At 41.7% G+C, this 23,013-nt stretch overlaps 1 protein-coding gene across 3 annotated transcripts in view; it reads right to left on the minus strand.

Moving 5' to 3' along the window:
- Positions 1-23,013, minus strand: part of ncoa3 (nuclear receptor coactivator 3) — a 132,477-nt gene that overhangs the window by 61,075 nt on the left and 48,389 nt on the right. For 2 of the 3 annotated variants that reach the window (XM_084317346.1, XM_084317344.1), the window contains exon 2: positions 13,548-13,615. The exons of the other annotated variant lie outside the window; for it this stretch is intronic. The gene's annotated coding sequence lies outside the window, so the exon portion shown is untranslated. The remainder of the gene's footprint in view (positions 1-13,547; positions 13,616-23,013) is intronic. 3 annotated transcript variants of the gene reach the window in all.

Below are 23,013 nucleotides of genomic sequence, written 5' to 3' on the forward strand. Positions count from 1 at the left end.
TGTGGTAGTGTGGTAGTGTGGTAGTGTGGTAGTGTGGTAGTGTGGTAGTGTTGTAGTGTGGGTGGTAGTGTGGTAGTGTGGTGGTGTGGTAGTGTTGTAGTGTGGTAATGTTGTAGTGTGGTAGTGTGGTAGTGTGGTAGTGTGGTGGTGTGGTAGTGTGGTAGTGTGGTGGTGTGGTAGTGTGGTAGTGTTGTGGTGTGGTAGTGTGGTAGTGTGGTAGTGTGGTAGTGTGGTAGTGTTGTAGTGTGGTAGTGTTGTAGTGTTGTAGTGTGGTAGTGTGGTAGTGTGGTAGTGTGGTAGTGTTGTAGTAGTAGTAGTGTGGTAGTGAAAGGGTTAAACAGTCACTATTCTCAGCTGGTTGGAGTATTTTGTTGGAGTTTGAGAATTTGTTAGTGAATTATTTTATTTCCTGGATAGGGATATTATTGTGAAACACTACTGAAACGTTCGTGAATCAACTGGTCCACTTAAAAGTAAAGCTGTACCCGACTCAGATTTTAATTTTTTTTTATCTACTTTTTCTCCCATTTTCTATTTTTCTCCCATCCCATTTTCGTATCGTCCAATTCTACCCTCCCCTGTCTCGAACGCTGTTAGGCCATGCCTCCCACAAGCCGGCTGCAATGTGGACTAAGCCTTACATCACGTGTCCCCTCCGGTACTCGATGAAGCAGCCGTCGCATCTTTTCACCTGCACAGCGCGATCTCTCAGCATCGGGGGTCTGCGTTTTTGGAGGGCACGCCGCCCTTGTCGCTTCCTGATTCTGGCAGGCGCACCAACCGACTTGTAGGAGTCGCTGTCCACAACGTCCGATCCCCACCCATCAGCTTCCCACCCCCTAATACTGCCAATTGTGTTAGTATGAACGACCAGCCAAGCTGATAGCAATGCGGAGAGCTGGGCTCGAACCCAGCGTCTCCTGCATTGGTGGTGAGCGCCTTGCCCACTGCACCACATAGCCGCCCGACTCAGAATCTTCTCAGTTGAATCGGATTTGCTGTTGAATACAATGATTAGACTATTTGTTTGTTTTTTCCTTATAGACTATCTGGCAATCAGAAAATGCATTGGCATGAGCTTCAGCAGGATTCTGACTACATTAGCATAGTCAATGGCAAGAGTCATTGGGATATCTTTGATGATTTAAAAATCAATAAGAAACAGCTGCACAACATTATTTATTAATTATGCCATATTCATAATGTCAGAAGGACCGCCCCCCAGGCTAAACACCTTAGGCTACCGCAGACATCTGCTGCTGTCCTAGGTCCTAAAACAACATAGCACAGAACTCTGCTGCTGTCCTAGGTCCTAAAACAACCTAGCACAGACGTCCACTGCTATCCTAGGTCCTAAAACAACATAGCACAGAACTCTGCTGCTATCCTAGGTCCTAAAACAACATAGCACAGACATCTGCTGCTGTCCTAGGTCCTAAAACAACATAGCAGACGTCCACTGCTATCCTAGGTCCTAAAACAACATAGCACAGACATACACTGCTATCCTAGGTCCTAAAACAACATAGCACAGACGTCCACTGCTATCCTAGGTCCTGAAACAACATAACACAGACGTCCGCTGCTGTCCTAGGTCCTGAAACAACACAGCACACTTCTTGTCTGCTCAAATGACCATTTCAAGTAAGTTTTAGTTTTCTCTGGATTCTGGAATAGACGTACTGTAAAGACAGAGGGCTAATGTAACAGATCTAGATCTATGCATATGCATCAAACCATGCACATAAAACAGCAGCACTAAAACATAATGCATGACAATTAGGGTGCTTTCTCACTAGCCATTCGGGGTCGAATAAGCTCCGCTCCGTCCTTGGGTGCGAACTTCCCCCCTCCCTCTCCCTCCTTTAGTTTGCGTACACACTGCAGTCTTGGTGCGCTCCGGGTTTTGTTTACGGTTTGCGTTTTGAGCGTGTAAGCCGCCGTAGGCGATGATGTCACGCTCTAACGTCAACACAGGAAGAGTTTAACATACGGTGGTGGAAACTGGATGCTGATATAAAGAAACAAATAACCAATAAATATGAAGTTATATTTGAACCTCTGTTGTCAAGCCTCGTCAATATAACCCACCCCCTTTTCTCACGAATGGAACTGGTGTCGTGGAGTCCGAGTTTGAGCATTTTCCAGGGTTAACGCTAGTTAGCTTAGCCTATTTATTACTAGTTAGCAGCTAACATTAGCCCATTGCTCGCGGCAATTATATTGCATGTCATTGATCTACCGGTCGATCACGGCCGACTGGTTGGGCATCGCTGGTCTATAGAGAAATAAATGCATTCGAACAAGAAACCAATGTATAGACATAGCAATGGCAAAAAAATTGCCAGGCCTAATGCGAACCAGGGAAGTATTGTGCTTGTAACGTGGCTTCATGTTTTCATCCACTGAGCCGTGAGGCTCAACATGCTTGTTTGGTTGAGGTCTGAACTCGCCAAATTGCCCATAAATATCGTTTTTGTGGGTATTGTCCAGTTGTTGCTGTATGTTTTTATTTGCCCAAAATTCAAGCAAGCATGAAAGCATTACAGTAATGACGTTGTGTGTGTCAGCAAGTTGATACAGCAAGCCTCTTCCGTGTTTTGGTACAAGCTCGCACACCACGCCCCCCGCTCCCACTGGCGCGCACCCGAAACCACCTATTCCAGCGGCCCAGGTTTGGAGCGAATCAGCGTCCCCGGGGATGGGGGGGGGAGCGATCGGGCTGTGATTCGACCCCGAATGGTTAGTGAGAAAGCCCCCTTAGTCTCATCACAGGCCTCATAGGCCCTCAGCTGGTTTAGGAAGACAGACACACTTTTACATAACAGAAGCATTATCTATATGCAAATACAATTACCTTGACTTACATAATCTGTAGGTCCATGCACTGATCTTTCATCGAAATGATATCCGTACAACTTGCATTATCCAGCTCTAGTCCACACACCAATGCCCGTGGCAGCAGAAAACGTTACCAGATCCGTCTGAAACATTTGTTTCAGTTTTTCTGCCTCTTTCTTTAAATCAACTCTGGTGTAGATCATCCTTAAATGTCTCGCATTTTCTTTGCTTAAGGAAAGTTTTTCTTGACTAGACTCGACAGACATTGTGAGGTATTAGGAGGCCAAAAGGATTTAAAGCCTTGCTAAAGTGCGGCTCCTATAAGCTGCCAGGGTAATTTATACACACAATAAGGCAATTGATTGAAAGCACAAAAGTTATTTTTAACCTTTTATTAAAAAGGTATTAATAGCGTTTTAAAAGGTAAAATAAGCTGTATATATTGATTAATTTGGAGAAGCCATGTAATTCTGTGTAAAATCAGACATTGAGCAGCACCCACATAACCCAAATAGGGCTACAACAACTAATCGATTATAATAAATAGTTGGCAACTATATATGTACAATTATTTTTATAAATCGATTAGTTGGGTCTATGTTATGATGCACCTCCATTGCCCATTGTTGAAGCCATTTGATTTATAGCAAACACTTAGTTTGTGTTTTATGTTTTTCTTTATTATTATTTAAACTGTTCAGCTCCTTTCAAACTGAACTCAGGTTTTTGTAAAAGAAAAGAAAAGTTACATGTCCGAAAGTTACATCACTGACATTTGAAATGTCAAACTTGCAAGACTTCGCTACAACATAACAACTCCGGTCTCTCTTTCTTCATCCTCCATCTTTCTTTTCTGTTCTTGAATGTACTGTAGCGACGGAGCCTCTCCCAGCTGTTAACAGACAGCTAGCGAGCTGTACCCACCCATAACCCTTTGGTGGTGTAACAGTAAATAGGGGCCCTCTTTCAATACACTACAGTGTAGGCGTTGGTCAAAACAAGGGAAAAAATATAGTTGCATAAACTATAACATTAAAAATAAATATTAATTACTATTTGAATCCCTGATCCTGACCCAGAAAAGACAGCAGACTGGGCTTCCGTTTACTTTCTATTCTATTCAATCCAATCAATTTAACAAAGTTTCAGGATTTCAAGTTTTAAGTGTCAGGGTGACCCAGTGGTTAAGAGACTGTCAAGACCCATGTCCCATCCCCCACGGTGATGTTTGTCCCCTGTTGTGTCCTTGAGCGAGACTCCCTACCTCCTCCAGGGATTCTGTTAGCAATTTTCTTGGCCGGCCAATGTGGCTGACAAGATTCTAATTTACAGGCAAAATATCAAATGTAACAGCCATGTCATAGAGAAATGCGTGAGAACATGGTTAGATTGTGGCTACATTGATTTCTTGCCGAACTCGTATACATTTTACAGAAGGTATTCATTTGTTCATTTTTAAATTAGAACCCAACGTGATCGTGCCTTTGCAGAAACAACAGCTTTGCGGATGATGGTAGCGTATCCGTCACTTCCAAAAGTTCCATCCTCTGAACTTCTGTCCATCAAAAGAGACGCAAATCTGGTGGAGACGGACACAGCATCAGCCGTGACCAAGAAATGGATGCTCCCTATTGATAATTAATAAATAACCGACGCAGACAGGAGACACAACGGATCAATGTAGCGTCACTGGCAGCCTACGATAATCATAAGTACGTATGAGTCACAGAGTCTTCAATAACGTTGAATGGTGATCCACTTTGTGAATACATTTGTTCTCTGATGTACTATGATGACGGGCTCCTTTGGACTGTGCGCATGTCGCAGCACTTTGCCCTCGTCTGTCGGCTCCGGGCTGTATTTTTTGCTGTGCAACCAATACATTGTTGGAAAGTTTAATTTTAATTTGTCACCACACTCAACCTATTACGTGCTTCGGTCTCGAGTTACAAGACGAAATATCTGGCAAGCGTCATTTGACAAGCTGTTCAGACGAGTGACCACGTCCGGTTGTAAACGGCCATGAACTGACCAGTCACCGCTGATGGTGAAAATTATTGACCACCGTTGTAGCCAAGGAGCGTCTGCTCTGAAAGAGAGCACAGACGAGTGCTGATTGCAACGAGAAGGGGGCAGAACAAGACCAACAAGTTCTTTGTTTTGCCTCGTGCGTCTGAATGAATGGAAGTGGACGGCCATTTTGGATAAACAAGCTGAATTATTGTGGTACACCAGTGGAGGTTTCTCTATGACAACACGTGAAACACAAATTCACTCATAATTATTATTAATTTACATATATATATATATATTTTTTTTAAATTATTATTATTATTTTTTTTTTATTAGAAATGTTTTCCTCTGTAAAAGAAATTCCAGTGGGGGAGCTCCAGTAGCTCACCGCATATCTCTGCGCTATTTCTGCGTCGGGGAAAACCGTGCTGCGTCACGGATCTGGTGGACACGAGTTCGATTCCCGGACCCGCCGTCATTTATCAGAATGTCTTCCCCTGCTCTATATCCGGATTCAACCTGTTTCTGTCGGTCATGCTTGACCAGAAAAGCGATAAACGCTAAAAAATTAAGTTTAAAAAAAAAGAAAAATCCAGTGAATTTTTTTTTCTTCAAAAATGGCCAAAATTTACAGCTCTGAGCAGGCCTGCACTGCAGTAATGACTGCAGTAATATTCGTGCAGAATATCTGCACAGTTTGACCCAATTTAAATAAATAATAAATAATAGCCAATCAAAATAGGCTATTAACTTCATCTAAGCACGGTCTGTGCAGTTAAACTCTTGCCATTGAATGGGGGATTGAATGATTGACAGCCTTGACAATCCAATAATACACGGAGGATGAATGATTGGCAGCCTTGAAAATCCAATCAGAGATTGCTGCATCGCACAGTCAAAACGGGTCCAGCTGCAGGTTCGGAGGTTAGGTTTAGCTCGGGCCAATCTCAAGTTTCTCAAGTTTCTTTATTAGTTGTCATACAGAAGTACAAAATACTTTTATACAAAATGTAACAGAAAGAAGCATTTTGTATAAAAGTATTCTGTTCTGTATGACAACTAATAAAGAAACTTGAGAAACTTGAGATTGGCCCGAGCTAAACCTAACCTCCGAACCTGCAGCTGGACCCATTTTGACTGTGTGAAACATAGCAAGCTAGTAGTTTAGTAAGCTGTACAGCTATAACAACACAGGCTAAATTAAACTTTGCGCCAACATTAGGACCGAAGTATAAACCAGCAACATGAAGAAGTGGACTTATGCATCTGGATCAGAAAAAAAGTTGTGGATGAAAAAGTAAGTAGGCTACAGTGTTTGTAAAAGCTTGTATGCCAACAGTAGCTAGCCAGCTTAGCCTACATCACAATGATGATCACCAAGCTAACTTACTGTACACACTGTAGGGCTGGGCAATTAATCGAAACAGAATCGCGATATCGATTCATAGACCTATGCAATCTCATTTCTAAGTTATGACGATTTTTCTTTTATTAATTTTTTATTTTTTACTTTTTAAATTATTTTATCTGGGTTGAACATGATTTGTGGAACTCCCTCTGGTGTTGTGGTCGTGGTATTCACTGACCTTTGGGAAGTATTTCGACATGCACATGGATATCTTAGTGGTGTAGTGTATCTTGTAGACCAGGCCCATTGCAAGTTGCTGTACTCTGTCGTCTACTCTAAGCCATCCTAGGTTGTCAAAATGAGCAGGGGTGAGGTGGGTTTTAGGAGTAAGGTCAAGCAGTAGTCTGACCAGTTTGTTTTGTGATGTTTGTAATCTTGTTTTTAGTGCCTTTGAGGTGCTTTGGTACCATGAGGTGCAAGCATAGTCGTAGTACCCTTGAATGAGTGCTCCTGTTAGAGTCTTCAAGGTATTCTTGTTTACCAGAGAGGAGATCCGGTACAGGAATCTAGTTCGTTGGTTGACTTCGTTTTATTACATTGGATCCCATTTTGTCACAGGAAAGATTTGCCTCTATAGGATGGAACCCAGGTAGGTAATTTCATCTTTCCTTTTAAGATAAGATAAGATATTCCTTTATTGATCCCCTTGGGGAAATTCAGGCATCATAGCAGCATGGGGGAAGGGGGGGGGGGGTACAGGTAGTGAAAACAACACAAGCAGTGTAAACAAATAGGTCAATATAATTTACTATCTAACTAACTGAAATATATTTTCACAGTGTCACAAAGTGTAGTATGCATAAGGTAGTGTTATAATTTACTATCTAACTAACTGAAATATACATTATTCATTATTCACAGTATCACAGTATCCACATAAGGTGCAGTATGCATAAGGTAGTGTTATTGTCCTACTTGGGTTCCTATTAGTTCTAGGTCGATGTCTGGCAGCAGTCCCTGCCCACTGTTGTGGAGCCTGATGGCCACTGGTATGAAGGACTGTCGGAGGCGGTTAGTTGAGTGTCGGGGGGGTATGAGTCTGTGGCTTCCTTGTCACCTTCACCTAATATGTTTTGATCTGGTCAGGTGCGCTGTCACCTAATATGTTTTGATCTGATCAGGTGCGCTGTCACCTAATAGTGGGGGATGTTTTAAAAATATAATTTAATATATAATATAATATAATAATTTGTGCTTCACCTAAAAATTCGGTCAGCAGCCTCCACTGTGGTGCACACATTACAAAAACCTGTACTACATAAGACTTCAGAAGCATTATGTTTTCCCATCTCCTATCCCTCAGCTGGAACCCAAAAACAGGCATCTGGCAACAAAAGGAGCTAATATTTTATTTCAGTGTGTTCAAACCTCTGTTTCTCTAATACACTAGCACTCAAAGTGATTCATCTTTATTGTGTAAGAAACTTCAGAATGTTACCTTTAAAAAGAGACTAGATTCATGCATGTGCATTAAGTATAATAAATCGCAAATTACTTGCTTAAGGGGTTAATACCGTTACATCCTGTGTACTTAATACTGTTAACGTTACGTCCTGTGTACTTAATACTTGTTGCCTCGCTGAAATATCGGTTTGTTTTCAGTATTCTTTGCTGGTCCAGCTGGTCCCTCTTCCTTGTTAACGTTAGCAGTGAGAGAATTTGGTATAAAGGGACATCTGTTTACTGTAGTCTACCGCTAGGGGTATAAATGGTATAGAAAGTACACCGGTATGAATTTGCGCTATGGTATGGATTTTGACTATACCTTGTGACCGGTAGAGCAGCTCTAAAGTAGCAATGACGTAACCAGCTTTTTTCTTCCCGCTAACGTTACGCGACGATTCACTCTGCGTTTGCAGTGGTCGTTGCATAGTGTTTAATTGTACGGAGCTTTTCTCCACTTGCTCACGGACCTTGTGTATAGTTTTAGCATTTCAATTTGGCTAAAGTGTCTGCGGGCAGGTAACGCGTATCTTGGATCCAGTGCTTTGACCAAACCCTTTCTATCGACAGTTTGAAAAGGAACCATGTCCTTACACAAGTAAACAGTGACGCCGTTTGTTATGTCGGTCCAACGCTGGCTTTTTTTGTCGTAAGAACTTGGAAAATGCCTGAGTAAGTGAGTCTGAGATGCAGAGACAGCTTTTTTTCTTCTCAACACTAACGTTACTTGAAGATTCACTCAACGTTTGCGGAGGACGCATTCTGTTGCTTTCTTCATATTTCATCAACGACGACCGACGGGTGGGAGTTGTGCAGCAAATGTTTACAGACATCATATCTCCCTGAGGACCACACTGTAGAATTGATAGGCTTGGGGGAATCGCTGGAATCATGGGGACTTAACGAAGAGTCGCAAGTATGCATAATCACCGACATTGGCGCAAACGTTGTCAAACATGTACACTAAAGTTACGTTTTGTTGGAGTTTTATTGTGTTTGAGTTGTTTGAGGGAAAGAAACCTCCTGTCCTGCTGTAGTTTTTATTTTCACTTTATGCCGCTTGATTTTATTGTATTTCATGAAAAAAGTGTTTTTCAGAGATGGAAGTAAATTGAGAAAAGGTTTTGCATTTTTCTATTGCAGTTTTGCACAATAAATGTTTTTAAAATACCTCTGTACTATGTGAAATATGTCCTAGTAATACAAGAGTACAGTAATAGCTGCCATACCAGTGTTTTACCCCTTCAGAAGCATTTATATAGACATTTTAAGATACATTTTAGACCATGCCGTCCAGCCCTACGTAGAACTATATAAAAGCGGTCTGCAACGTTGTGTTTTGTTGAACTTACTTGCGAGTGTGAGTCTCGCATATCGCCAGAAGGTGAGGTCAATGCCAGAAGGTGAGGTCAATGTCAGAAGGTGAGGTCACTGCCAGAAGGTGAGGTCAATGTCAGAAGGTGAGGTCACTGCCAGAAGGTGAGGTCAATGCCAGAAGGTGAGGTCAATGCCAGAAGGTGAGGTCACTGCCAAAACATGCTCTCTCCCTCTCTCGCCTCGGCACAGGACAGTAGTATGCATTCAGTAAGACACGGCTGTCACACACTAAAGCACATTCACTCGCCACAGTCAATGTAATCTATAGATAATTTTTTATGGTATTAACCGGCGAACGGAATCCCTGACTCTGCCGACTCTGCCCTACACCTCCTCTGGTAAAATATCTACATGCAAAGAAATGTATTCCTAATTATATTGTGTCATATGCAGTGTTGTGCTAGTTACTGAAAAATAGTAACTAGTTACCATTACTAGTTACTTCAGTTCAAAAGTAACTCAGTTACTTTACTGATTACTTACACCAAAAAGTTATGCGTTACTGTGAAAAGTTACTTTTTAGTTACTTACAACATTATTTCAATTGCTCCCATTAATGCTCTTACAGATTCTTACAGTCCAAATCTGTTGATCAACTTGACAGTTTCCAGTGAATGACACCCGACAAAGTCAGGTTGTCTTGTATTCACGGTCTAGATACCGGAGGTGTTGATATTTATCCCCCTTTCCGCTAAATTACAATGATGTAATACCGATATTCCGATATTGTCCAACTCTTAATTTCCGATACCGATACGATACCGATATCAACGATACCGATATATGCAGGGTTTCCCCCCAAAAAAACGGAATAATTTCAGGTAACTAATAATTTCACTGGATGCATTCAAAAGGCTTTCTAAATGTAAGCATTATCTGTGCAAAATATGATAATTAAAAAAGTTAAAATTAATATACAAGTTGTTGAATTAAACCAACATGCATACTTTTGACAATAAATAAAATAAGAATTGGTTCTTACTTGCTTGCCTGGGTAAATAAAGGTTAAAAAAAAAAAAAAAAAAAAAAATTACCGATACCGATATTTTCCGATATCACATTTTACTGCCGATATCGGCCGATAATATCGGTCGGCCGATAATATCGGACATCCCTAGTAGCGTCACTTAAAGTTTCATAATGGTACCACTGGCTTCATGCTAGCTTAAAAACTGAGCCCGCTATGGCCTTCAAAAGACAGTGATGGTTTGGATTTTTGGACATAGCGTGGTATGAAATACTTGCCAGTAGTGTAAGGATGCATAACTATTAGCTAGCTTACTCTTACAGAGACTTGTGGTGGAGGTTCTAGCTGTGTTCTGAACGAGCCCGCCAGCTTGATTTCAGGCAGCAAACGGGTCCAGGAACGAATGTTTTAATCCCCACCACAATATGTAAACAAAGGTTTTAACCATCAACAGAATACTGCAGTCCAAATGTATTTCCGATGCTTGATTCTTCTCTCAGACCGACGTAATGTCTTGAAACTATTCTGTTTATTGGCGAAGCGACAGGAGTCAGGAGGACGGTCGCTACCAATCTACATTAAAATAACGCAGTAACGAATAATTTAGTAACGGTAACCGAGTTACTGAATTTAAAAAGTAATGTGTTAGAGAGTACTAGTTACTGCCAAAAGTAACAGCGTTACTGTAAGGTGTTACTTTGTAACACGTTAGTCCCAACACTGGTCATATGTCAATCAAGTGCTCTAAAAATCTGTAGGGGAAGAAAATCTCGTGAGAAATGCTATTTTTCCTCACGCCCAGTCTACAAAGAAATGATTGACAATGAAAGTCCAAGTGAATAGTGTTTTGAGTGAAGTGAAAGTCCTGCTTGTTGGGGGAAGGGGAGCAGGGTAACCCGACCCCGGCGACTCAAAGAATTCTGTATTGTTGACATGGGGAAGGAATGAGGAAGCATTTACATATAGTAAATAAGATTTTATTTCCTTGTGAAAATGCTCACCTTGCTGCTGCGTCTGCAGAAGGCTATTGAGCAGAGAGGCCACGGGACGACATGAGCAGGTCTCTGGTTTCACCTCAAGACCGTAAACTTTAGTTTAGGAGTTTTAACTCGGGTTTAAGAGCTTTGAAACCAGTCGGAGAGAGACACAACAAGGCGGTTTCTCCGTGCTCATCCGACCCCAGGGGCCGGGGACTAGCGCCGGTCCCTGGAATATCGCCCGGGCGGATCCCCCCCACAGGTCATCTGCTGTAGAAATAGGCTATTCGTTAATATTACCCGAAGATGACAATAATATGATCTGCCATCGTCCGAGACCACCGGATGCAAACGCGTCGAGAAAGGTTGCTTCAGAGCAGATGAGTCACCGCCGGCCGGGCGTTATGCAAATGTCCCTGAACCGGTCACTTCTGACCATGTAAAACTTGCCCAGAGATAAGATGTGTTGCTCACCTGCACACAGCAGCCGCTGTTACAGTGAGAGCAGCAAAAAGACACGACTGTGTTCAATATTTCAGGGCAAGTCAACAATAAAATGGTCTGAACACATAAAGGCGTGTCTGCCCATTGTGTGCACGTGTGTGTGTGTTATTGCCCACCACAATATCAGACAGGTCCACCACAAACACGTTTTCCAAATTGGTAAAATAATGTATTAAAATCACTTCTTGCATTGCACTCAGTCCTTTCCGCTACTGCATTTAGTGTAATTTATCTTCCGCCTGCCTGTTACCATCACAGATAACCTAACAACCTATCTTCCACTTGCCTGGTACCATCACAGACAACCTAACAACCTATCTTCCACTTGCCTAATACCATCACAGACAACCTAACAACCTATCTTCCACCTGCCTGTTACCATCACAGATAACCTAACAACCTATCTTCCACTTGCCTGGTACCATCACAGACAACCTAACAACCTATCTTCCACTTGCCTGGTACCATCACAGACAACCTAACAACCTATCTTCCACTTGCCTGTTACCATCACAGACAACCTAACAACCTATCTTCCACTTGCCTGTTACCATCACAGATAACCTAAGAACCTATCTTCCACTGGCCTGCTATCATCACAGATAACCTAACAACCTATCTTCCACTGGCCTGCTACCGCCAGTCCGTCACAGATAACCTAACAACCTATCTTCCACTGACTGCTACCATCACAGACAACCTAACAACCTATCCTCCACTGACTGCTACCATCACAGATAACCTAACAATCTATCTTCCACTGGCCTGCTACCGCCACATATAACCTAACAATCTATCTTCCACTGGCCTGCTCCCGCCACATATAACATAACAACCTATCTTAGGCCCTGTCCACACGAACGCAGGGTTTTATGTAACCGCGATTTAATGTGCACAGTTGCACTGTTCGTCCACACGCATCCGGGTTTTTGGAACACTGCAACCGCACTCATTTAAAACCGGAGTCCAGGGTGACATTTTTGGCGCATCCCGGTTTCAGAAGTTGCGTGTGGACATAGTAACTGAGATTATTTCCAGTGTTTATGGCAGAGCTGTCGCAAGTAGCGTTATATGAAAATGATTGTAACAAACGATATCGGGGGTCCCTGATGTAAACAAGACGAAAGTATTTTTCTGGTCTGCATCCCCTTAACAATAGTTTGTATTGAGCCGTATTGTACCCATTCTGCAATCTGTTAAATAAAGTTCTCATCCATTCATTCTACTAGCGTTAACGTTACTAGTACAATCAATAGCGAGCGATATAACAACATTAACCAGACTGCTATATCAACAATGTTTGTGTCAAGCTCCCCATGTGTAACGTTATTAAGCATTAACTTATGTTGGAAATGACAATTATCTATTAATTAATGACGTGATGATTAAAGTATTTCCACTCTATTCCACGATACCAGCGCCTCACCAGCTAACCACATGTAAGTCAACAAAACCAGCTATCTTTGTACGCTAGCCGCAATGCTAACTATTATAATGGCAAATCCCAATCACATTAGCACGTAAGCTAACAAAATCAGCGATCTTTTTGTGAGACTAAACTCTCCGCTCTTGGTGGTAAATTGTGTTGATGTTGGTTTTGTTTCATCAACAAATGAGGCAGAACACACAGTGAATGTATCCTTTTTTGTTTATTGCACTTTGTTCTTGCTGCAAACAAATAATGAATGTTAATGTGCATGTTCAAGCAAGGCAGTTTAAAGATGGCAGGTTTCTGTTTTGTGCAGGACGTTCCCCCGTGTAGCGCAATGATAACGTAGTGACGCGTTCAACCCTTCTGATTGGTTGAAATGGCCTTCATGTTTGAACTACATCGCCACCTATTGCTTTGGCATTGTACTACATGTATATTACATCAGTTTTACAGTTGCCGTGAGTATGCGGTTATTTTTCTAAACCACCCGTGTGTACGGAGGTTTATTTTTTTTAAAACATCTGTCAAAAATACCCGTGATCGTGTGGACTGGGCCTGCTATCTCCACAGATAACAAGTGCTCACCTTTGCCAGTACAAGCCCTTCTCAAACTCCATTCAGAGTCTAGTGTGGCTTCAATGTCTCAGCATATCCTGCAAACAGAGGAAAAAGAACAGCTGGTTAGAAACTGCAATTTGCAGCAAAAATGGATTGAAGATTAAGGCAGTTAATTATCTCCACCAGGCAGCAGGATGGGGGAGATCATGTAATCAGTCCAGTGTGTGTGTGTGTGTGTGTGTGTGTGTGTGTGTGTGTGTGTGTGTGTGTGTGTGTGTGTGCATGTATCCATCTGTCTGTATCAAAACTACAAGGCCGATTTGGATAAAATGTCACACATAGGCTGACATGGGCCAAGGACCTGAATTCTCGAATATAAAAAAAAAATCAGTCAACAAGTATTTTATTTGAAACAATTTCCATAATTGTCCATTGAAATAGATATTCAGTATAAATTACATTGTGAACGCAAGAGGGCGATACTACACAGGTATGTTGCTCAGAACCTATTAATGTGTACAATAGTGTTAATGTAATAGTATGTCATGGTGTATTAGTGTGTAATAGTGTGCTAGTGTAAAATAGTGTGTAATAGTGTAATACTGTGTAATTGTGCAACAGTGTGTTTGACTGTTACACAATACTGGGGGGACCCTGGGGGGGGGGGGGGGGACCCTGATGTAAACAAGACAAACGTCATTCTCTGGTCTGCATTTCCTTAACAATTGTGTGTATTGAGCCGTACTCTTGTATCTTGTACTGTACCCATTCTGCAATCTGTTAAATAAAGTTCTCATTCATTCATTCCTGACTATCTCTCCAGGGATGTTATCAGCGAACACTGAATCCTTGTGTTGTGTTAATTACAGCTCAATGAAATGATGCAGATGAAAAAATAGCAATCCCTATTGTAATCCTTATATCCTTGTAATCCTTAGAGAGAGAGATGTGTGGCTGCTGCCTGGTGATGCTTTGCACTCTACTGAGCACATCTTTCCAATTCATACAGGATTTTTCCTGCGTAGACATTTGAGGCGACCAACTGCCAATTCCAGGGCCGCCTCCGTCAAAAATACTCAATGTTGGCAAAAACGATAAAGTTATATAATCATTCCACAACTGTTTGTTTGATTTTAATAAGATGCAACGACCGTAGTAGTCCAGCGCATGGCACTGCAGCTCCAGAGGCAAGCTAGCTAACGCTGAACAGTGCAACGGGAATGAGTGCATTACACAACCAACCGGGAACCATAATGTTAACACATGAACCTTTACAAATGTCAACACAAAACTACTCAAATATTTGTAGAGTTTATCGTGGCTGGCTAGATCATTCTACTTTAGAAAGAGAATGCTATAGCAGGGAAAGCATGACAGAATACTAAGTAGCCTAATTGTAGTACACAATGTAATGGCCTAACGAATCATCAAATACAAATCATCATGACTAGTTGTTAAGCCAAAGCCATGATTCTAATCACGAAGGAGATGCTGCCAATTTGACAGGTCACATCTGTGGAGTAGAGAGAGAGAGAGAGAGAGAGAGACTCTTCTCTTTCTGCTGCTAAAAAGAGCTTAGGGAGGGTGTTGCTGCTCAGCTATTGTAAGCGTATTAATATCCAAGTGTGACTGGAATGAAAGCTAAAAAAACTACATATCATGATGTAAGGTTAAAAGTTGGCACTATTTTATTTAGGCCATGTGCTAATATGCATTCATATATTCTTGTTTTCACTGATAGTTGTATAAGTGTCAACGTATTGCATTGAAGATCCTTTTCAATACATTAGGCCAGTGGTCACCAGGTCGATCTTTGAGACTTTCCCTGTAGATCTTTCCCTGAATTTTCTTTTTCTTTTTTAGAAAACAATTTATTTTTTAAACAACAGATGTATGTTTATTTTGCAGCAATTCTTTGTCGTTGCCGCCATCTTTAGTGTTACATCCCGTCACACTCCAGTTCTCAGGCTGCAGCTGGTTTAAAAGCGAAAGTAAACCGGCTTCTCTGCTGGCTGTGGCTCCAGGGGAATTGAACAGTTCTGGCTGTGCTAGTTTCTTTTCTATCTTTTGGCGCTTTTTTGGTGGACAAACCACCGCACATGTGACTCGTGACTGGAGTCTAGCTCTGCTAGCACACATAGCCTACTGTGTACAGACTGTTTCAAACTGTATTTTAAATTAGAAAGCAAACAAAATAAATGGACAAGAGAAAAATAAATCTCAATTTGGTCAGTATTGTCATTTGGACAAGCAAAGCCATTACTTTAAGTTGCAGGCAAGAAAGACAAGTCTGTCCACTGTCTGGTTTTAAAACTGCCCTGTTGCAGGTCCAAAAGATATTATTTTTTTCCCGATATCCATTATTAAAATATATCGCGATATTTATCGTTATATCGCCCAGCCCTACAGTGCACTTAGCACTGACTGCACTTAGCACTGACTGAGAAAGTACACATTACAGTTCTACTTTATAAAATGCTAATTGTAAATATGTTTGTCAATGTTAATAATATGAGAAAGTCCACATTACAGTTCTACTTTTGTTTTGATGTGAAAAGTGATGCTGCACTTAGCACTGACTGCACTTAGCACTGACTGAGAAAGTACACATTACAGTTCTACTTTATAAAATGCTAATTGTAAATATGTTTGTCAATGTTAATAATATGAGAAAGTCCACATTACAGTTCTACTTTTGTTTTGATGTGAAAAGTGATGCTGCACTTAGCACTGACTGCACTTAGCACTGACTGAGAAAGTACACATTACAGTTCTACTTTATAAAATGCTAATTGTAAATATGTTTGTCAATGTTAATATGAGAAAGTCCACATTACAGTTCTACTTTTGTTTTGATGTGAAAAGTGATGCTGCATAAGATGACTGCACTTAGCACTGACTGAGAAAGTACATATTACAGTTCTACTTTGACGTTTTAATGTTGGACCAAAGCATTGCATGTAATTAGAATACAGGCAAATAAAAGTCATTTAGTTTAAAGTACAATCTTGGCTGTCTTTTTCTCTCAACGCTTCAATAGGTAGATCTTGCCTTCACCAAAACAAAAAAAAGTGATCTTGGGCTTAAAAAGGTTGGTGACCACTGCATTAGGCCATTTTATTTGATCAAGTTAACAATTTACAGGCTACAACAACTGGGTTGAGCGAGGGCCAGGAGAAGGCTGGTGTGCGGGCCAGGAGAAGGCTGGTGCGTGGGCCAGGAGAAGGCTGGTGCACGCTGATGCACACATTATGTTAATAAGGTACTCAAGCTGTTCCCGAAGCCCGTTTTTGCGATTCAAACTTTGGCAGGGTTTTTCGAACGGATGTTCGAACAATCGTTTTTAAATCGTGCAAAAGATTTGCTCCTAAATAATTTTTATGGTTCAGTACTGTTGAGTCTTGACTTTTTACGCATATAACGTAGCACATATTGCTGTGGTTATTAAGAGTAGTAGTACCTACTTACTGGTCACGGGAGGCTTAAATAACAATCCATTTTATTGATAGCTCCTGCTATCTTAACGTTAGTCAGCTAAATGTGCATAGCTTAATTAATGTGCATAACATACCTGTATAACGTTAAGTAACTTGTGTTCCGCTGGGAAAGTTCAGCATCACTGCACACAACTTGGTTTACCGTACTTTTCGGACTATAAGCCGCGGCTTTTCCCCCCATTTTTCGACCCTGCGGCTTATATAACGGTGCGGCTAATCTATGGATTTTTACAGCTAACTGGGCGCACTCCCTCAGCTCTGTGACCGTCAGATCAGACTCCTAAATCTGCTGCAGCAGTGCACGTCAACCACGTCAACAAACCATTACAGCAAGAGTCTAGTGTATGAGCAGCTCAGGGCTCCTCTTTCAACATTGTGCCTACCTACTGTACCCGGCGCTGCTAACTGGCTAACGTTATGAGAGCTAACGTTGCTACCTACTGTACCCGGCGCTGCTAACTGGCTAACGTTATGAGAGCTAACGTTGCTACCTACTGTACCCGGTGCTGCTAACTGGCTAACGTTATGAGAGCTAACGTTGCTACATACTGTACCCGGAGCTGCTAACTGGCTAACGTTATGAGAGCTAACGTTGCTACCTACTGTAACCGGCGCTGCTAACTGGCTAACGTTATGAGAGCTAACGTTGCTACCTACTGTACCCGGCGCTGCTAACTGGCTAACGTTATGAGAGCTAACGTTGCTACCTACTGTACCCGGAGCTGTAAACTGGCTATCGTTCCCGTTTAAACAAAAAGCCATCTCTTTCCCGACAATCCCCTCTGTGCACGAACCCTTACATATGGTAATTAAACGTTGAAACACCTGCGGCTTATAGTCCAGTGCGGCTTATATATGTACACATCATTCAATTTAGCTGCTGCGGCTTATATTCAGGTGCGGCTTATAGTGCGAAAAGTACGGTACTTTAATCCAAATGTCCATTCGGAAACGTTGTATTATGAAATAAGATGGGTGAGTCACTCAACTCTCTTTTTTGCATGATTGATTCATTTCCTGATAATGTATGGCGGTGACCCTTCCTCATTCCAACTAGACTAGACGTGTTGTTGTGTCTGTGACTTTCAAATTATTGTAAAAAACACAACATAGTACTGCGAGTGATATTCTGATATACATTTTTTGTGTAAAATAAATTAAGAAAAAATAATTAAAACTTGGGCTCAGCCCTATGAGGTACCGCCTCCACTCGTCTTGATCCAGGAAAAACCCTGTTCCAGTCAACTAGCTATGCCTGCTAGAGTCTTACTCGGTACAGGACATCTTCAGATGATGATTTGGTTTCCATAAGCCACTTCACACGTTTCCCTGACATCACGACAGTGTAGAGGAATTTACCACGATTAAGGATGTACTCAGTCAGATGTAGAACACAACTTTATTTAGCTCAGAGTATCAAGTACAAATAGGTAGAGTTATTGCTGGATGACAAGGCCTAGTACCAAGAGCTCGAGAATTCAGTAAAACATATACTTTTATAGTAGAGAGAAAGGGATTATGGGTAGGATGGCCCAGTATTGTATTGGAGGGGGAACTAATGAATTTATAATAAAAAAACTAAAGAAAATTATTTGCGGGTCCAGAATTTATGTTGTTGTTTACATGTTGCAGGCATGTATCCCCTCCCTACTTCCCATTTCCCCACATGGAATACACATGATTGTTTAAATGACATGCTGGTGCTTTAGTGCCACATTTAGTGGCTGAATGTTATGTATATATAGCACCTTTAAGTCTGGCACCTTTCTTTCAATTGCAGAAGTAGTAATAGCAACAATAATTATAAAATTCATAATAATAATAATAATAATAATAATAATAATAATAATAATAATAATAATAATAATAATAATAATAAGCTATAAATTACTATAGCTTCACAGGATATAGTAAACAAGAAAGAGGAGCAGAAAGTAAGACCTTCAAAATGAAAGAAGTTTTTTAGAAGAGAAATTCAAGATTATACAGAGAAGGCTAATCTGGGAATAATAGTTAAAAGAAATGTCAGAAGGTACCGCATATTTACAGAATGATTGCTTACATAGACTCATACAGACCTGTCGGAGGAAGGTGTTTGAAAGATTCACCCTCCACAGTGAGGTCACATCTTGATGCTAAATAATTCATCATCTTAGCTTATCGTTAGCTGCATACGAGTCCCCCATTCCGTCCAATGAGATTTGAACATTCGCAAAGCTAATTGGACCAGCGGTCTTAACTGTGTGAACCTGTGTGACATCTTGGCCCCTCTCCTTCCCCACGCGACGTTCTACTACCGGGTCGCACATCCTGGTTAAAGGAAGTACAATGAGACGGCGATAGATGCTCCAGTGAGGAGCTCTCCCATTGGTTAGATAAACACAGTGGTATTATAGGAGCTACCGCACCCACCACCCACAACTTCCTGTAAAAGATGACGTTACATTTCAGTAACTTTTTCATTTTCACAGAAATTCATGGGAAAAGATGATTTCTATAAATGCACAGGAAGCCACAGAAGATAGCATCCTGTTTGCCTTCTCTCTTGCCCCGTTCCTCCTGCGTCATCACTTCCTCTTTACCACGCCCCCCCCCCCCACCTCCTATCCATCACTAGAGTATTATAACACCTCCTATCCATCATAAGTGTTATAACACCTACTATCCATCATAAGTGTTATAACATCTCCCATCCATTATAAGAGTGTTATAACACCTCTCATCCATCATAAGAGTGTTATAACACCTCTCATCCATCATAAGTAGGGATGCCGCCCCGAAACCCGGTTCTAAACAGGAACCGGTACTAAATTAGAAAAAAAACTGAGTATTGATAAGCTCTGACGTTATCGGTTCTGCTATCGGTAGTCTAGGAGCGGATTAGCTACGGAGCTAACAGAGTGTACCAGCCATCTGCGACGCAACGGTGGCAGCAACACTGGAAACTCCATGGACTTAATTAAACACTTCATGGAAACGGAGTAACGTTAACGTTATGTCGAGTTCATACTACACTACACGTATATGAACTCGACATAACATTAACGTTACTCCATTTCCATGAAGTGTTTAATTAGCAGCAATCTGTTGTTGAAAATGTAACGTTAAGTTAGGTATCCGACGCCTTCGCTCCGTGCATAACACCGGAAATGCGAGGACAGGAAATCGTTGTAGTCTTTTAGTCTAAAAGATTTTAACAAAATAAAAAGCAGCAGTACTATTGCATAACTGAGTCATGTTTGCTATGTATTTCTTTCTTTAGGAGAGTAGGACATTTGATGACATGATGTTTTATAGATGGCTAGGTTAAACAAATAAACACAGGTTTTTGTTTTTAAGAGGGGGGGTTTGATTTGATTGAAGTTTATTTCAAATATGCAACACAACAAACAAACATCAAGTACAGATATAGCCTTAAGCCATTCAAATCTAAAAGAACCGATAAGAGTATCGATAAAGTACCGAACCGTTAAGCAGTATCGATAAAAGTAGTAGTATCGATCAAATCCTAACGATACCCATCCCTAATCAAGAGTGTTATAACCTCTCCAATTCATCATAGTTTTATATTAGTCTATATGCTCTCAACTGTAATTTTGTTTTCATAAAGACATGTACCACCACGGATCCATGCAAACCATGCCTGAATTTCCCCAAGGGGATCAATAAAGGAATATCTTATCTTATCTTAAACCGTCACCCACAGTATATACTACACAGTACCAGTATACCTTCACAATACATACCAGTAAGTATACCATCACATACCAGTATACCATCACATACCAGTATAACATCACATACCAGTATAGCATCACATACCAGTATAACCATCACATACCAGTATACCATCACATACCAGTATAACATCACATACCAGTATACCATCACATACCAGTATAGCATCACATACCAGTATAACATCACATACCAGTATACCATCACATACCAGTATACCATCACATACCAGTATAACATCACATACCAGTATAACCATCACATGCCAGTATAACCATCACATACCAGTATAACCATCACATGCCAGTATAACCATCACATACCAGTATAACCATTCAGAGCTTCCAAAGCTTTCGGTTTTAAACCTTCATGTCCACATCACCAAGTTACGCACACACACCATGCATACACACACACCACACACACTAAAGGCAGCAACACCAAAGAGTTCAGAACGTTGGACCTGTAGCTCTATTTCCCGCTCATGGATAAGGTTGAAGGATAGATTCCCTTCTCGACACGATCCATGCTGTGCGTCGTACTGGATAGCCAGCTCCTCCTTAGTTAGCCACAAGACTAATGGATAGTTAATGGGGCCACTGTAAGAAGCACTTAAATACGCTCACAAATTAACACCTCCGCTTTGCGTGGAGTAGCTTTCAGAGTTTATTTCGGTACAGACTGAAGTGTGGCCCCATTACTTTACATTAGTTTTGTGGATAATTAGCCGCTGGAGTCGCCGGTATCCAGTGTGAAGAAACAGCATGGACCGATTGAATAGGGAATAGGGCTAGAGGTCGAAAATTCTGAACTTACCCTTTAGACGTGTCAATGCACCGCCTGTGTGTGTGTGTGTGTGTGTGTGTTCGTACCTCTTCCACACAGATCACTGATCGTGTCGGAGTGGCCTCACACTCTGACGCTACCGAGCTAAACCTGCAACTGAATAATTAAACGGAGAGAGAGAGGGAGACGGATAGAGAAGGAAAAGGAGAGAGACATAGAGAAAGTGAGAGAGATGAGGGTGCTTCTCACTATCAGTTGCACTACCAAGCTTTAAATAATTCTGCTTTTAAAAACCACCATGAGTCAGGCTGGAGGAGCGCCGAGCGAGGGATGCCATGGACGACAGACGAGGCACGTTGGATTGTAACACACGTTTATCTACACTTGTGAGGACCGTCTGTTGTCGCATGTAGATCTTCTCCCATATCTCATACCACTCGTGTCACTTTTACACACAAACCCTCGTTTAGTTTATATGCACATATCTCTTACTTATGTTATTCCACGATTATTGACTTTTATCTTACTTTATTCTACCTTCACATTGACGAGTGCTCCAATACGTCTAGTGCTCATCCTACTGTCGAGCTGATCCGTTTCATCACTGTACCGTTGACCTTGTGTTAACGTACATGTTGACAAATAAGAAACATGGACTTGAACTTGTTAAAATGGAGAATCCACCGTCTAGGAGTCGACCCTCAAACATTGTCCCGGTTGTCGTTGATGGTTCCTAGTGTAGATGGTTACTAGCCCAAGATACGTGAATACAAAGATCTGTTGGCAGGGGAAGAAGACCCACATTGTGCTTCTGTGAAGCAGCATGAAGCAGTGTCTCGGCTGCTGTGAGCAGGGAGCCAGGGGTGGGGGGGGGGGGGTCTTCTTTCCTTGGATGGGGGTCTGCAGGTTGGCAGGGACACCCCAAGTTCCAATTTATTTTTCTTTCGGGGCTCGAAACAGGGAAACACGACTTCCCTACAGGTAACTTCTGTAAGTGACCCACGATGACTGTCCACTTTCCCCTCCGACGCGGGGAATACGCTCAAACAGCCAAATCAGACGGTACCATGCCTGGAATTTGGCATTATTACAGTATACTTCTGAGGACCCTTGCTGAATCTTGCACACCTCAATGGAGGGGGGGGGGTGGGGGGGGGTAACAGCAGGGGGGTCATCCAAGCATTTTTTGTGAGGACCAGCTAATCATTTCCTCACAATCCAAAATGTCCTCACAAGAAGGGTGGCCTGTCAAGGGTTGGTTCTCACAAATATAGAAAAACCAACACACACACACATACAGTGTGAGACAAGGGGGCGTCAGAAGTGGGATTGACTTCAGACAAAGAGAACTGGCTGTTCTCCATTGCCATGCCACGCCACAATCCGTCCTCTAGCTTTGTTTTGCCGTCTCCACTGCCGACTGACCCGCGCCGAGCTGCAGTATCTGTGCCGACTGTAGCTACTGCTCTGAG

The sequence above is a fragment of the Notolepis coatsorum genome (assembly GCF_963971535.1).
Source record: "Notolepis coatsorum genome assembly, chromosome: 6".
NCBI lineage: Eukaryota > Metazoa > Chordata > Actinopteri > Aulopiformes > Paralepididae > Notolepis > Notolepis coatsorum.